Genomic DNA, 16,990 nt, shown 5'->3' on the forward strand with positions numbered 1-16,990 from the left:
CAAATTTACCCCTTTCTCTTGCCCCACGTTGGACGCCAATTATCTGTCGAGGGTTAAGATTGCGTGCGGGGTGACAATCAAACCCTGGCAGATGTATTGTTAACCTCCTCTCCCCCCCACTTCCCCCTTTTGCCCCTCCCTCTCTCCCCTTCCCACTCAGGACAGGCGATCGGGAGGGAAAGAAGGACAGAGAGAAGAGAGTTGGAAAAGTTAAAGATGTTTTACTAATGCTACTAATAAGAACAGAGAAAATAATACAAAATATACAAAACCAATCCTCTAAGTCTCAGCAACTGCAGAGCCAGCACCCAAAGTCCTGGATTGGACACTGCAGCCAACCGGAGCTGGATTCAGTCTGTCACTAGGCCTCAGTTCTCAGGGACGACCAGCAAGATCCTCTCCTAATGTCAGCCACGAGGAAAAAAGGGTCGAGATCCTCGTGATCTCCCACTTTATATGAAGTATTCACGTGAATGGAATGTTATACACCATTGGTCAGTCTCTCGGTCATCAGTTTTCTCGTTGCCCCTCTCGCGAGATGTCCATCCGTGCTTATCAATAAGTTTGCATTCCATTGCTAGGTTTAACCAAAACATGTGTTGCGTTCTCCAGGAAAATGCAGCTAATATGAAGGCTTTAGCTGACAGGCAAAAATTCACTAAAAGAGAAACTTGTTTTTAACAAAACCAGGACAGAGCATTAGTGACTCAAAACTTAAACTTGAACTTTGGGACGATATAGGGCAGAAATTATGGGATAAAGTCAGCAATGGAGATAAAGAAGCTAAATCATTAGCAACTGCATGGAAGCTTATAATTACCGTCTTAAAAGATCTTAAGGCTGAACGGTCTGCTGCTGCCGGAATTTTTGCAGCGTTGCAGCCTGATAAGTATCCTGAAAATCGCTATGAATCTTACCTAGTTCATGTTTTCAATGTCCTCCCTACTCCATCCCCTGCTGTGCCTTCGGCACCCCCGATGGTTCAGCAGTCTGGGGCGGGGGGAGGAAAGATGCCGAGCAGGTGGCCTCCTGTACCATTGCCCAACACTGATGAGAACAGCAAGTCCAGAGGATTGGAGTCTTGATCAAAGAACCTGTGAAAGCTGAGAATGTTAAAGTTGTAAACCTGTGTACTATCAGTTCTTTTTACCAATTTGTATCTGCCTCTACCACCTTTTAACCCTCCAACTTCCACGAGAGAGCAGAAGGAGTCACTGGTTGTTGTTTGCAGTTCTTTCTTTGTGACATTGTTTATGTGGATACACTGTGGGCCTTCTCCCCGCTTTTCCCACTCGTGCTGCAAGCAGCCCCGTGCTTCCCCTCCCTTCCTCCCTCCCTCTTCTCATGGTTTTTACTTACGAGATGGTGTCAGTAATGATTGTTTTCAGTCGTGTTTTTAAGAAATCGGTATTGGGAGGTGTTCTATAACCTAGGACAGCACTTGGAAATATGAGAAAGGAAAATCTTGTGAAATATTATGATCAATGGTGGCTGCTGTGTAAGTTAGATGAATGGGAAAAGTGGTTGGAGGATAGAACCTTGAAGTATAATACTTTGTTGCAATTAATGTTGTTTTTAAGGCGAGAAGACAGGCCAGCCAGGCGTGGTGGCGGAGTCACTCTTTACGTGAGAGAGCAACTACAATGTATTGAGTATTGTCCAGGCTCGGATGAGGAACGAGTTGAGAGTCTATGGGTGAAAATTAAGGGGCAGGCTGGCAAGGGTGATACTATTGTGGGTGTCTATTATAGGCCACCAGATCAGGGTGAGGAAGTTGATGAGGCCTTCTACAGACAGCTGAGAGCAGCCTCAAAATCACAGGCCATGGTTGTGGTGGGGGATTTTAACTTCCCTGATGTTTGTTGGAAGGACTACTCAGCCAGCCATCCACAGTCTAGGAGGTTCCTCCAGTGCCTTGATAACTTTCTGATGCAAAGGGTGGAGGAGCCGACTGGAAGAGGTGCACTGCTGGACCTCATCCTCACTAACAAGAAGGGTCTGGTTGAAGCGGTAAAGGTTGAGGGCTGCCTTGGTTGCAGCAACCATGAGATGACGGAGTTCAGGATCTTGTGTGGCAGGAACAGGATAGCAAGCAGAATTGCAACCCTGGATTTCAGCAAGGCAAACTTAGGCCTTTTCAGGCAATTGCTGAGGGAAATCCCATCGGTAAGGCTGCTTGAAGGTAAGGGGGCCAGAGATAGTTGGTTAGTGTTCAGGGACTGTTTCTACCGGGCACAAGATCAGAGCATCCTGACACGTAGGAAGTCAAGGAAGAGAACCAGGAGACCTGCGTGGTTAAAGAGGGAACTGCTGGGTATGCTCAAGTGGCAGAGGAGAGTTTACAGATCATGGAAGGAGGGGCTGGCCACTTGGGGAAAATATGAGGCTGTTGTCAGGGGATGTAGGGAGGCAACTAGGAAAGCTAAGGCCTCCTTGGAAGTAAACCTGGCGAGAGGGGTCAAGGACAACAGGAAGAGCTTTTTCCAATACATGGCAGATAAAACTAACACCAGAGGCAATGTAGGCCCACTGATGAACGGGGTGGGTGCCCTGGTGACAGAAGATACAGAGAAGGCAGAGGTACTGAATGCCTTCTTTGTCTCTGTCTACTCTGCTGGAGGCTGTCCTGAGGAGCCCCGTACCCCTGAGGCCCCAGAGGAAGGCAGGACAATGGAGGAGTTTTCCTCGGTTGATGAGGACTGGGTTAGGGACCAATTAGGCAATCTGGACATTCATAAATCCATGGGTCCAGATGGGATGCACCCGCAGGTACTGAGGGAGCTGGATGAGGTCATTGCTGGACCTCGCTCCATCATCTTTGCCAAGTCCTGGGAAATGGGAGAGGTGCCTGAGGACTGGAAGAAAGCAAATGTCACTCCAGTCTTCAAAAAGGGCAAGAAGGAGGACCCAGTTAACTATAGACCAGTCAGCCTCACCTCCGTTCCTGGGAAACTGATGGAATGACTTAGCCTTGGTGCCATCTCAAGGCATATCAGGGATAAGAGGGTCATTAGGGGCAGTCAACATGGCTTCACCAAGGGGAAGTCGTGCTTGACCAACCTCATTGACTTTTATGAGGACATAACAAGATGGGTGGATGATGGCAGAGTGGTGGATGTGGTCTACCTTGACTTCAGTAAGGCATTTGACACAGTCTCCCACAGCAGTGCGGTCTGGATGAATGGGTAATGAGGTGGACTGCGAACAGGCTGAAGGGAAGAAACCAGAGAGTCATGGTCAATGGGGCGGAGTCTAGTTGGAGGCCAGTATCTAGTGGAGTGCCTCAGGGCTCAGTACTGGGGCCTATATTATTCAATATATTCATCAATGATTTGGACGAGGGAATAGAGTGTACTGTCAGCAAGTTTGCTGATGACACCAAGCTGGGAGGAGCGGTTGACACACCAGAAGGCTGTGCTGCCATCCAGCATGACCTGGACGGGCTGGAGAGTTGGGTGGGGAAAAATTTAATGAAATATAACAAGGGCAAGTGTAGAGTCTTGCATCTTAGTAGGAACAACCCGAGGTTCCAGTATAAGTTGGGGAATGATCTATTAGAGAGCAGCGTAGGGGAAAGGGACCTGGAGTTCCTGGTGGACAGCAGGATGACCATGAGCCAGCACTGTGCCCTTGTGGCCAAGAAGGCCAATGGCATCCTGGGGTGTATTAGAAAGGGGGTAGTTAGTAGGTCAAGAGAGGTTCTCCTTCCCCTCTACTCTGCCCTGGTGAGACCACATATGGAATATTGTGTCCAGTTCTGGGCCCCTCAGTTCCAGAAGGACAGGGAACTGCTGGAGAGAATCCAGCGTAGGGCAACAAATTTGATGATTAAGGGAGTGGAGCATCTCCCTTACAAGGAAAGGCTGAGGGAGCTTGGTCTCTGTAGCTTGGAGAAGAGGAGACTGAGGGGTGTCCATATTAATGTTTACAAATATGTAAAGGGTGAGTGTCATGAGGATGGAGCCAGGCTCTTCTAGGTGACAACCAACGGTAGGACAAGGGGTAATGGGTTAAAACTGGAACACAAGATGTTCCACTTAAATTTGGGAAGAAACTTCTTCTCAGTGAGGGTGACAGAACACTGGAACAGGCTGCCCGGGGAGGTTGTGGAGTCTCCTACTCTAGAGGCATTCAAAACCTCCGTGGACGCCTTCCTGTGTAACCTCATCTAGGTGTTCCTGCTCCAGCAGGGGGATTGGACTAGATGATCTTTTGAGGTCCCTTCCAATCCCTAACATTCTGTGATTCTGTGAAGAGCAGGACAAAATAAATCTCTACAAGAGATGATTAAATCATTTCAGACAGTTTTACAGGTGGAACGGTTTGAACTTCAACAAGCTGAGAATTAACTGATAACACACAGGTCATAGAAAACTTGCTGAACTCTGCAAGATGCTTTCCTCATTAACCTGTTTTCTTTGTAGGTATCTGTTTAAGCATATTACAGTTTAATAGGTCTTTGTCTGTTATGTGGTACAGTAAGTTCATAGACTGTTAAATAACGAGAATCCATGGACTCAAAATGTGCGTTTTGTGATAATACAGAAGATCATGAGTAATTTAGTTATTTACTGCGTGAATGTGATGGTAAAATTTTGTGTGTGGTAGCTGTTACTTTTCTTTCTAGCATGCTAGCTCTATTCCAATATCCAGACTTGCGCAACTCTGTGATAGGCTGTGTCTCATCTCAATGTGCTGGATTTGGCTCTTCAGTATGCACATCAAGTAAAGAATCCTGCTTTTGGGATAGCAGTTGTAGCACACCAGATGAGACACTAATAAAAGCCTTGCCTAGTCCAGCTTGCTGTGGCGGCGTGGGGGCAGGTGCCCATTGGGCTCCAGCGCCCGCTGACCTGTTTTGTCAGGGAGACCCAGCGGTGCCTCTGCCTGGCTGAGCAGTAAGCGGCCCAAAGATGCAATGCAAAAATTGAGATATTGTCTTGAATAAGTGTAACTGTGATCCATCTGCATATTTGAACTTGATATTTGGTTTTCATATCTGAGTTCAGCATTTTAATTTGCATATTTCTATTTGGTACCAAAAGAATTTTGTTTGGGGAGATGATTACAAAATGGGAAAAGTTTCCACTGCTAAAATACCACCTTGCTCCCCCTTAGGATGCATCCTTACACATTAGAGTAATTGCTTATATTGTTACCTAGTAATTTTGAGACCAGAAAAGAATTTAAATTGTTAAACTCTGATTTGCATTGAAAGCAAAAAAACAAACAAAACAAACAAACAAAGAAGAAACCACAAACCAAACCAAAAGAAAACTCCTAAATGCTATGATGGATGTGAACTTGGTATTGTATGAGGTTGTATTTAAAAGTTGCTAGAATATGAACTGATTTAGGTCTAGGAAAATGGAATAATGGATTGATGTTTAAGATACTGTTTTTTGACATCTGTAAATTGTAAAAGGTAAATGGGGCTGAGGAATGTAACAACTGTTGAGCTAATTGGAGTTGCGTATAGAGGGTTTTATGTTTGGAATGAAATGGGAAAACAAAAAAGCAAATTATCCCAGGCCTGTGCTTGAACATAAATTTCAGGCCTTTGTCAAGCTACAAGATAAACCCAGCTCATTGTAACTGAGGAGTTTGCCAGAGCCTCCCAATTCATACCAGTGATTACGCCACCTGCATGGCCTTGGATATATCTAAACTGCAGCAAGAAGTTTTTTTAAAAAAAAAAAAATATATATATATATAAGGAAAAAGATAAGGAAAAAGCTGGTTGCCCACTGCTAAGCAGAGAAAGGGGGGCTTTATTCCCTCCTCGTCCTTCTTTTTTTTTTTCTTGGAGTGTTGTCATCCATCCTTGTTGTGGCACTGTGTTGCTTCTCAGCTTTGAATCAGGAGTTGTTGGTGCTGTTTCTTTTTGCTTCAGTCTTGTTTCTTAGGTTCTGGCACATCTGGGGAGAGAGCTCATCATTTTACCTCCTTGCTGAAGTCAGTCTTTTCACACTGGTCAGCTTTGGGGGGTCAGAGTGCTCAGTCTTGCTCTGGGTCAGACTGGTACTAATTTGGGTGTGGAATGGAGCCAGGCTGGTTTTATGTGGAGTTTGAACTGATTTGTTTTCATGCTGGGCTGGAGGTCTTGCCATCTCAGATGGGGGTGAGCGGGAGGTTTTATTCCCCCCCACCCCCTCCCCCCCAGCAATGTTACTGCTAGAGAACTGTAATACTGCATGAAGGCATCTGAGGATTAAATTTAAAGGCATCACCAGTGGATCCATAGTTCTAATGAAGCTGGGAAATTAAAGCAAAAATGTTTTTTAATAGACTTATTCTGTGGTAACTACTTGTAAGAGACTTCTCAGTATATTCACCGTGCTAGTTTTTGAGGTCATGGGAGAGAATGAAAGAAAGGCCTTTTTTTGAGACCAATGGAATGCCAAATTTGGAACAAAGTTTTACCATATGAATTCTTGTATTTGCCAGAAAGCCCTATACGTCTCTTGGGTCAGGATTCATTAAGTAAATTGTAAGCTCAAATAACGTTTTCTGAGAATTCCGTTTAGTTGCATGTCCTACAAGAAGCTGCTTGGATGGTGCAGATCTGCTTGCTTCAAGTGAGAAATCTCCAAGGAAATTTTGAATGCTGTATTTCCACTAGTATCTCAACAGATTCTGACAGAACCCAACAGGGCCTGACAGAACTCGACAGAGCCCACCAGGAACTGACAGAGCATGAACGGGCCTGCCAGAAACCAACACTCTGTCAGTCTCCTTTGATCCCTGTCGGGGAGCCTGACAAAACCTGACAGGGATTGACAGAGCCCTGCAGAGCCAGACAGAGCCTCACAAAGCCCAACAGAGCCTGACAGATCGTGACAGAGACAGACAGAGTCTGAAAGGGGCTTACAGAGGCCCACAGGTCCTGACACAAGCCATCAAAGCCCGACAGAAACCAACAAAGACCGACAGTGATCCAAAAGGCCAACAAAGCCCAACACTGCCCAACAACACTTGATAGGGCCTGACAGAGCCCAACAAAACCTGACAGAGCGTGAGTAGGCCCTACAGAGTCCGACAGAAGCTGACTAAGCCCGGTAGAGCTGATCACAGCCCAAAATAATAGCCTAAAAGACCTGGGCAGAGGTTGACAAGGCCCGACAGAGCCCGACAGGGCATGGCACACATTAACAGTGCCCTACATGCCCTACAAAGCTTGAGAAAACCCAGCAGATCCTGACAGGTCCTGACAGAGTCCGACAGGACCTGACAGATTCTGAGAGAACCTAACAGAGGCCGCAAGAGTCTGATAGAGCCCAACAAAACCCGACAGAGCCTGAAAGGGACTGACAGATCCTGACAGAACCCGAGAGAGTTTGCCAGAGACCGACAGAGCCTGTAAGAGCCTGATAGAGCTCAAATAAACCCGACAGAGCCCAACAGAACTCGACAAAGCTAGACAGAGCCCGCCAGGGCACGACAGAGCATGACAGAGTCTGACAGATATTGACAAATCTTGACAGAGCCCAAAAGAACCTGACACAATCTGAGAAAGCCTGACACAGTCCTAAAAGGGCCCAACAAAGCCCGACAGAGACCAAGAGGGTCTGACAGATCCCAGCAGAACTCGACAGGGTTGGACAAATCCCCACAGCTCCTTACAGTACACTACAGAGTTCAGTAGGGCCTGACAGAGTCCGACAAAGTGCAACAGAGACTGAAAGAGCTCAACAAAGCTTGCCAGAGCACGACAGGGCTTGACACAGCTTGAGAGAGCCTTACAGATCACGACAGAACCTGACAGAGCCCAACAGGGCCCAAAAAGCTTGAAAGAACCCAACAGCGCCCAATGGAACCTGAAAGACCTCGACAATACCCAACAGAGTCCGACAAACCTTGACAGAGCCTGACAAAGCCTGAATAATTGCAAGAAAGCCTGACAAAGCCTGACAAGGCCTGACAGAGCATGACAAGGCTTTATAGAGCCTGAGAAAGCCTGGTAGGGCAGAAAGAGATCAAAGGAGCTTGGCAGAGACTGACAGCACCTGACAGAGCCCGAGACTAGACCGACAAATCTAAACAAAGTCACAGAGAGACCGACAGGGCTTGAAAGAGTCTGACAAAATCTCACAGGGATTGACAGAGCCCTACAGAGCCTGACAGAGCCTGAAAGAGCTTTACGGAGCCTGAAAAAAGCATGGTCCGGCAGAAATAGCCTAAAAAAGCTTGACAGAGCCTGACAGAGATCGACAGATCTCGGCAAAGCAACACAGATACTGACAGAACCTGAAAGAGCCTGAAAAAAACCTGACAGGGATTGACAGAGGCCTACAGAGTCTGACAGATTGCGATAGAGCCCTACAAATCTTGACATCACCTGACAGAGACTGATCGTGCCTGAGAAAGCCCGGCAGAGTCTGACAGAACCTGATCGAGCCCAGCAGAGCCTGACAGAACCTGATAGAGCCCGGCAAAACCTGACAGAGCCCAACATAGCTCGGTAAAGCTTGACAGAGCCCACGAGGCCTTGAGAGAGCACTACAGGGCCTGCCAGAGCCCAACACAGCTCAACAGGTTTTGACAAATCTTGACAGTGCCTCATAGCGAACGATATAGCCCGGTAGGACCTGACAGAGGCTGAAAAAGTGCCAGAGAAGGCCTGACAGAGCATGACGAGGCTTTTACAAAGCCTGAAAAAGCCTGGTAGGGCAGAAAGAGCCCAAAGGAGCTTGACAGAGCCTGACAAATTTTGAGCGGCGGAGGAATACGCAGGTCGACTCAATATGAGTGATAAAGCATAGTTCGATTTATTAGCCCGAATAGCATATACTTATACAGTTCATGATAATTATGCATACCTGTCACCTACTAATTGGCTTAAGTTCTAACAGTACATTTGCATGGTCCTCCTACTTGCAGCTGCTAGCTATGCTTATTCTACATTGTAGTGCTGTTGAAAGCTGTTTGTGAAACTCTGCCAAGGTCTCAGTGACCTTGCTGATTTTACTGAAACAGTCAGCGGTTCCCACCGCGGCCTAACCTTACTAATTGTGCTAAAGTCTTCAGAATGGGCTCTGCTCGTACAACCGGTCCGCAGATCCATGTCCCCCATTTCCAAGCCATTCTCCAACAACAAATCATGACACAGATTGACAGTGCCCTATATGCCCCCAAAAAGCCTGATACAGCCTGATATGGCCCAACAGATCATGACAGAGCCTGAAAGAGCCTGACAGACCATGCCAAGGCCCAACAAAGCCTGAGAGAGCCTGATAGAACCTGACAGACGACAACAGAACCCAACAGAACCTGACAGGGTCTGACAGATCACGCAAAGGCACAACAAAGTCTGTCTCTGGGCTGCTAGGGCCCTGCTAGGGCTCTGTCAGGTTCTGTCGAGATATGTAAGGCTCTGTCAAGCTGTGTCAGGCCCTGTCGTGCTATGCATTGCTTTGTTGAGATCCTTCAGGCTCTGTCGCATTTTATCAGCCTCTGTCAGGCTCTACTGAGTCGCGGAAATGACCTTACAACCCTTCAGATAGTTAAGAAGGTATGTATTTACATATTCATTTACGGCGCCGGACACACTGTAAATCATTTCACCTGATACATGCATAAAATTACAGTAGCTGTGAGCTTGGTTAAATGCAGTAAAGTGTTACATATTCGTGAAAGTTTTAGGAACGCCTATGCATTTTCATAACCTGTCCCCGAGAAGGCGAGGAGACCATTTCCATAGTCTACACCTTCTGTTATCTAGTTCACCCAAGGATGCAACAAGGATGCACCCAAGGATTTTTATCTTTGCAAGGTGTCAGCAAACTCCTGTTTCTCATACAATAAATTACACAAAGCTAAGCAAGGCTAAGCAATAGGGATCTGGGTTAAAGGGTTAGCTTTCTAAGTGTTAGCTCTCTAACTGTCTTTAAGTGTTAGTTCTTTAAGTATTAATTAGTTAATTGTTAATTCCCAGTATCATTCCCCCCTTTTCTAAGAGGTTAGTAAATTCTTTTACTAATGTGATGATCCTTTATCTATGTTTTCTCTGGCCACAGGTAACAATGCTACTTCTACCTGAGAAAACCCATCTCTATTCTCAAACAGACTGTTAATGTTAATGCAAAAGTCAGGCTCCCGGTGTTTGTCTACTGCGCTGCTAAGCTCTTTTGGGGCAGCTGGCGACCATATGGCTGGTGCTCCGGCAGCAACGGCATCTTCTGGGTTGCAACGGGAACTTGCACTCTTTGGTGTAGTGACCCCGCTCACTGCGCTTGTAGCATTTGTCTTTTCTTCTGGCTTTCATTTTGCGAAGGTACTACATGCCATCCGGGCCGGTCACCCAGAAGGACCAAAAGGACCAAAGGGACCAAAAGGTCACTCAGAAGGTCCAGAAGGACCAAAACATGTCAAGGTAGACACAACCAAATTTCTTTGATAGAATTTCAGAAAGGTTTTGGTTAATTACTACAAACTTAAACTCTGTTTTGCAGAACTGGGCAATGTAATATACATACTCTGGTTGGTTTGCTTCCAGAGCACCAATTTAAAGGGTCCCCCACGGTTTTATTCAGATCTTGCCCATGCCAATTTTCATCCCACCCGTGTGCTAAGGCTATGATCATAAGAAATACAATTTTCCAGGTTGCACCTGGATTACCCTTCATGGTGCTTTGCAGGCTTTCCTCACTATAGAATTATGGATCCGGGTGTTCTGTTCTTTAATCTTGATAGCAGTAAAAGATGTCAAGAGGACTTGAAATGGACCTTCCTATTGTTGTTCCAAAGTCCTTTTCCGCAAGAGACTTCACATACACATAATCTCCCAGTTGGATGTTATAAACTGGCACATCCAAACCTCTACTCTGAGTTCCAAACATGTTTCCCAATTTTGTTAAGTTGTTTATCCAACGCTACCATATAAGAAGTCATAATTTCGTCCCCTACTTGTGCAGAGGTCCAGATTCCATCACTTCATGGCTAGTAGTTATAGCATAACCAGCATGCCTTTCACTGTTCAGGATATTGCTGCTTTCATCCATAAAGCAGTTCTCAGTGTTCTCCATAGGACTGTCCTTTAGATCTGCTCAGCTGGAGTTTGTTGCTTCCATGGTTTCCAGGCAATTATGATGAACTGGTTTTCCAATGTGACCACCGACGAAAGAAGCTGGATTGACAATGTTAGTGACGATGATTTAGCCTGATATTTGAGAAATCTTTGTGGGGAAAGCCAATGTCCCCCTTTTGCTTCTAGAATTGTAGACACCGTGTGAGATACTAGCTCAGTCATTTCCTGACCCATTTTGTGGGCATCCTGTGTGTTCAGTAGCACTGCTGTAACTGCCTCTAGGCATCCAGGCCACTCCTTTGCAGTTGTGTCTAACTGTTTGGAGAAATAGGCCGCTGCTCGTTGGTACGGGTCAAGATCCTGTGCCAGTATACCCAAGGCTATTCCCTGCTTCTCGTGAGAGAATAGAAAACATGTTTTACTCACATCTGGGAGTCCTAAAGCAGGTGCTGTCATCAAAGCCTTACCAAGTTCTTCAAAGGCTCATGTAGCTCCTTTATTCCATTGCAGGTGTTCCTGATCTGTGGCTTCTAGTACATACAATGGCTTGACAAGCAATCTGTAATTATAAATCTACAACCAGCGCCACCCCCCAAAAGGGTCCATAAGCCTATCCCAGGGTCCTGTGCCCTACACTAATTTCATAGGCCAAATAAGTTACCTGTTACTGTATCATCTGGGCTTTCTTCTGTGATACCCGGTATCCTTCGAGCCCCAAACAGTTCAGTAGACTTACAGTTCAGGTTATGCACGTCTTCTTTGTTCTGGTAGCGATCAAAATGTCATCTCCATATTGTTGCATCTGTCCTTCATCACATGGGGCTTCCCAAGATTCAAGATCTTTAGCAAGCTGATTTCCAAATATTTTCGGGCTGTTCTTAAATCCTTGTGATAACACCGGCCATGTGAGCTGGGTTTTACGTAAATATTGTCTGGCTGGCTTCATGGAGAGGGAGGCAAAAAGGCATCTTTTACATCTAAAACAGTAAACCAAATCAGAGTTAATACATTCAGAAATGTGAATGGGTTTTCTACCACTGGGTAGAGGTCCTTTGTTATTCTGTTTATAACCCAATTTGTATGAATTTCTCTATTACGGGCCAAATTCCCTCCATGTCCTCCCTTTTCTAAGGGCATTGTTTTATCCTTACCGGGTGTTCTCCTTCCTTGATTTTTACCTCGACGGGTGGAGCATTTTTGGCCCTTCCAGGTACATCAGTAGCCCATATCCAGGGATACATTTGGTTCACAACTTCTTCATTAATCTTGCCTTCTGTGGGAACAGTTGCTAAAAGCAAGTCCATTATTTTCATATATTGCTGATCATTTACCTCCAGAGTAATTTCTCCTTTTTTGAATCTGATTACTGCATCCATTTGTTCCAACAGATTTCTCCCCAAAATAGGTTTCAGGGAACTTGGCATACATAAAAATCTATAAATGTCTACTTGGTTACCCAATTTGTATTTCAAAGGTTCACAAAAATATGCCCTTTCACTTTGGCCAGTGACTCCCTTTACCTACTATGTAATTGTTTCTTATTGGCAGTCCACCAAAAATTCCACTAGTTTCTGTTCATTCCAGGTTCCCATCAGTCTTTTTCAAAACTTGCTACTGTCCGTTTCTCTCTCTGCCTACTTCTTCTGTACCTTCCCCAACATTCCTTTTCTCAGTATACATTGATCTCTCTCTAAAGGTTTTCAAAGCCTTCCAACCTCTTTAGTTCCATACTTTCTTATCCTTTTCACAATCTTCCTTTTCCCTGAATACTCTCCAAGGTTCATCTAACAACATTCCAAATTTCTGCTTTCTGTTGCTCTCAGTTTTTATAAATTCTCTAGGGGAGCTTACACCATTTTGGGTGCTAGACGCTACCCTGAGAGGCATACGGCCTGCCCCCCCAATTTCACCACTTCAAGCAGCGGTTTTCCTATTTTTATTTTTTTTTTTTTTTTTACTTTCTCTCCTTGCTGCAGTTTAGACACAGGCAAGGTCACGCAGACAGGGGAGGTTGAGTTTATCCTGCAGCTTGGCAGAGACGTGAGATTTATATTACAACACAGACCTGGGATATTTTGCTTTTTTTGGTTTTCCATTTAATTCCAGTCACAATACACTTCATATATAATTCCAATTAGCTCACCTGTGGATGGGTTTCTATTAGATGGAGATTTGTTACTGAACTAGGGGGGGGACATTGGCTTTCCCCACAAAGATTTCTCAAATATCAGGCTAAATCATCATCACTAACATTGTCAATCCAGCTTCTTTCGTCGGTGGTCACATTGGAAAACCAGTTCATCATAATTGCCTGGAAACCATGGGTATACTGGCACAGGATCTTGACCCGTACCAACGAGCAGCGGCCTATTTCTCCAAACAGTTAGACACAACTGCAAAGGAGTGGCCTGGATGCCTAGAGGCAGTTACAGCAGTGCTACTGAACACACAGGACGCCCACAAAATGGGTCAGGAAATGACTGAGCTAGTATCTCACACGGTGTCTACAATTCTAGAAGCAAAAGGGGGACATTGGCTTTCCCCACAAAGATTTCTCAAATATCAGGCTAAATCATCGTCACTAACATTGTCAATCCAGCTTCTTTCGTCGGTGGTCACATTGGAAAACCAGTTCATCATAATTGCCTGGAAACCATGGAAGCAACAAACTCCAGCTGAGCAGATCTAAAGGACAGTCCTATGGAGAACACTGAGAACTGCTTTATGGATGAAAGCAGCAATATCCTGAACAGTGAAAGGCATGCTGGTTATGCTATAACTACTAGCCATGAAGTGATGGAATCTGGACCTCTGCACAAGTAGGGGACGAAATTATGACTTCTTATATGGTAGCGTTGGATAAACAACTTAACAAAATTGGGAAACATGTTTGGAACTCAGAGTAGAGGTTTGGATGTGCCAGTTTATAACATCCAACTGGGAGATTATGTGTATGTGAAGTCTCTTGCGGAAAAGGACTTTGGAACAACAATAGGAAGGTCCATTTCAAGTCCTCTTGACATCTTTTACTGCTATCAAGATTAAAGAACAGAACACCCGGATCCATAATTCTATAGTGAGGAAAGCCTGCAAAGCACCATGAAGGGTAATCCAGGTGCAACCTGGAAAATTGTATTTCTTATGATCATAGCCTTAGCACACGGGTGGGATGAAAATTGGCATGGGCAAGATCTGAATAAAACCGTGGGGGACCCTTTAAATTGGTGCTCTGGAAGCAAACCAACCAGAGTATGTATATTACATTGCCCAGTTCTGCAAAACAGAGTTTAAGTTTGTAGTAATTAACCAAAACCTTTCTGAAATTCTATCAAAGAAATTTGGTTGTGTCTACCTTGACATGTTTTGGTCCTTCTGGACCTTCTGAGTGACCTTTTGGTCCCTTTGGTCCTTTTGGTCCTTCTGGGTGACCGGCCCGGATGGCATGTAGTACCTTCGCAAAATGAAAGCCAGAAGAAAAGACAAATGCTACAAGCGCAGTGAGCGGGGTCACTACACCAAAGAGTGCAAGTTCCCGTTGCAACCCAGAAGATGCCGTTGCTGCCGGAGCACCAGCCATATGGTCGCCAGCTGCCCCAAAAGAGCTTAGCAGCGCAGTAGACAAACACCGGGAGCCTGACTTTTGCATTAACATTAACAGTCTGTTTGAGAATAGAGATGGGTTTTCTCAGGTAGAAGTAGCATTGTTACCTGTGGCCAGAGAAAACATAGATAAAGGATCATCACATTAGTAAAAGAATTTACTAACCTCTTAGAAAAGGGGGGAATGATACTGGGAATTAACAATTAACTAATTAATACTTAAAGAACTAACACTTAAAGACAGTTAGAGAGCTAACACTTAGAAAGCTAACCCTTTAACCCAGATCCCTATTGCTTAGCCTTGCTTAGCTTTGTGTAATTTATTGTATGAGAAACAGGAGTTTGCTGACACCTTGCAAAGATAAAAATCCTTGGGTGCATCCTTGTTGCATCCTTGGGTGAACTAGATAACAGAAGGTGTAGACTATGGAAATGGTCTCCTCGCCTTCTCGGGGACAGGTTATGAAAATGCATAGGCGTTCCTAAAACTTTCACGAATATGTAACACTTTACTGCATTTAACCAAGCTCACAGCTACTGTAATTTTATGCATGTATCAGGTGAAATGATTTACAGTGTGTCCGGCGCCGTAAATGAATATGTAAATACATACCTTCTTAACTATCTGAAGGGTTGTAAGGTCATTTCCGCGACTCAGTAGAGCCTGACAGAGGCTGATAAAATGCGACAGAGCCTGAAGGATCTCAACAAAGCAATGCATAGCACGACAGGGCCTGACACAGCTTGACAGAGCCTTACATATCTCGACAGAACCTGACAGAGCCCTAGCAGGGCCCTAGCAGCCCAGAGACAGACTTTGTTGTGCCTTTGCGTGATCTGTCAGACCCTGTCAGGTTCTGTTGGGTTCTGTTGTCGTCTGTCAGGTTCTATCAGGCTCTCTCAGGCTTTGTTGGGCCTTGGCATGGTCTGTCAGGCTCTTTCAGGCTCTGTCATGATCTGTTGGGCCATATCAGGCTGTATCAGGCTTTTTGGGGGCATATAGGGCACTGTCAATCTGTGTCATGATTTGTTGTTGGAGAATGGCTTGGAAATGGGGGACATGGATCTGCGGACCGGTTGTACGAGCAGAGCCCATTCTGAAGACTTTAGCACAATTAGTAAGGTTAGGCCGCGGTGGGAACCGCTGACTGTTTCAGTAAAATCAGCAAGGTCACTGAGACCTTGGCAGAGTTTCACAAACAGCTTTCAACAGCACTACAATGTAGAATAAGCATAGCTAGCAGCTGCAAGTAGGAGGACCATGCAAATGTACTGTTAGAACTTAAGCCAATTAGTAGGTGACAGGTATGCATAATTATCATGAACTGTATAAGTATATGCTATTCGGGCTAATAAATCGAACTATGCTTTATCACTCATATTGAGTCGACCTGCGTATTCCTCCGCCGCTCAAAATTTGTCAGGCTCTGTCAAGCTCCTTTGGGCTCTTTCTGCCCTACCAGGCTTTTTCAGGCTTTGTAAAAGCCTCGTCATGCTCTGTCAGGCCTTCTCTGGCACTTTTTCAGCCTCTGTCAGGTCCTACCGGGCTATATCGTTCGCTATGAGGCACTGTCAAGATTTGTCAAAACCTGTTGAGCTGTGTTGGGCTCTGGCAGGCCCTGTAGTGCTCTCTCAAGGCCTCGTGGGCTCTGTCAAGCTTTACCGAGCTATGTTGGGCTCTGTCAGGTTTTGCCGGGCTCTATCAGGTTCTGTCAGGCTCTGCTGGGCTCGATCAGGTTCTGTCAGACTCTGCCGGGCTTTCTCAGGCACGATCAGTCTCTGTCAGGTGATGTCAAGATTTGTAGGGCTCTATCGCAATCTGTCAGACTCTGTAGGCCTCTGTCAATCCCTGTCAGGTTTTTTTCAGGCTCTTTCAGGTTCTGTCAGTATCTGTGTTGCTTTGCCGAGATCTGTCGATCTCTGTCAGGCTCTGTCAAGCTTTTTTAGGCTATTTCTGCCGGACCATGCTTTTTTCAGGCTCCGTAAAGCTCTTTCAGGCTCTGTCAGGCTCTGTAGGGCTCTGTCAATCCCTGTGAGATTTTGTCAGACTCTTTCAAGCCCTGTCGGTCTCTCTGTGACTTTGTTTAGATTTGTCGGTCTAGTCTCGGGCTCTGTCAGGTGCTGTCAGTCTCTGCCAAGCTCCTTTGATCTCTTTCTGCCCTACCAGGCTTTCTCAGGCTCTATAAAGCCTTGTCATGCTCTGTCAGGCCTTGTCAGGCTTTGTCAGGCTTTCTTGCAATTATTCAGGCTTTGTCAGGCTCTGTCAAGGTTTGTCGGACTCTGTTGGGTATTGTCGAGGTCTTTCAGGTTCCATTGGGCGCTGTTGGGTTCTTTCAAGCTTTTTGGGCCCTGTTGGGCTCTGTC

Source organism: Patagioenas fasciata, chromosome W (assembly GCF_037038585.1).
Source record: "Patagioenas fasciata isolate bPatFas1 chromosome W, bPatFas1.hap1, whole genome shotgun sequence".
In the NCBI taxonomy this organism is placed as follows: domain Eukaryota; kingdom Metazoa; phylum Chordata; class Aves; order Columbiformes; family Columbidae; genus Patagioenas; species Patagioenas fasciata.